The 350-nt window shown below is 40.3% G+C and overlaps 1 long non-coding RNA gene across 1 annotated transcript in view; it reads left to right on the forward strand.

The window, feature by feature from the left end:
• The window catches only part of LOC116670475 (uncharacterized), a 6,533-nt gene extending 6,191 nt beyond the window's left edge, over positions 1 to 342 (forward strand). Inside the window, exon 3 of the long non-coding RNA XR_004327034.1 lies at positions 261 to 342. This is a non-coding gene — a long non-coding RNA (uncharacterized LOC116670475). The remainder of the gene's footprint in view (positions 1 to 260) is intronic.
• Positions 343 to 350: the final 8 nt, after the last annotated feature.

Consider the following 350-nt stretch of genomic DNA (forward strand, 5'->3'; position numbering starts at 1 on the left):
CTGCGCAGCCTCCAACTGAGCTTGACGACGTAGTTGTGACGTGTTTGAAAGTTGTAAGTCTTCTGCTAGCTGTGCCAAGAGAAATAAGGAGAGAAGAAGGGCATAGGTCTATGTTAGGAGATAACATTGGCACAAGCTAATTATTGCTAAATAATATGGTAGTTAACATTAGTAATTAAAACTAAACAGCTAATGAAAGTCCAAACTGTCTGCGTGCTTCACCTGACAATATGGTGATTTGTCGACTAAGCAACGGTAAGTCTCGTGGTTATGACGCAGTTGTTAGCCTATTTTTACAAAAACGTCTGCTATGTAGCCATAACATGAGGTACAAGGTAATGGAGCCTTTT

The sequence above is a fragment of the Etheostoma spectabile genome, chromosome 2 (assembly GCF_008692095.1).
Source record: "Etheostoma spectabile isolate EspeVRDwgs_2016 chromosome 2, UIUC_Espe_1.0, whole genome shotgun sequence".
NCBI lineage: Eukaryota > Metazoa > Chordata > Actinopteri > Perciformes > Percidae > Etheostoma > Etheostoma spectabile.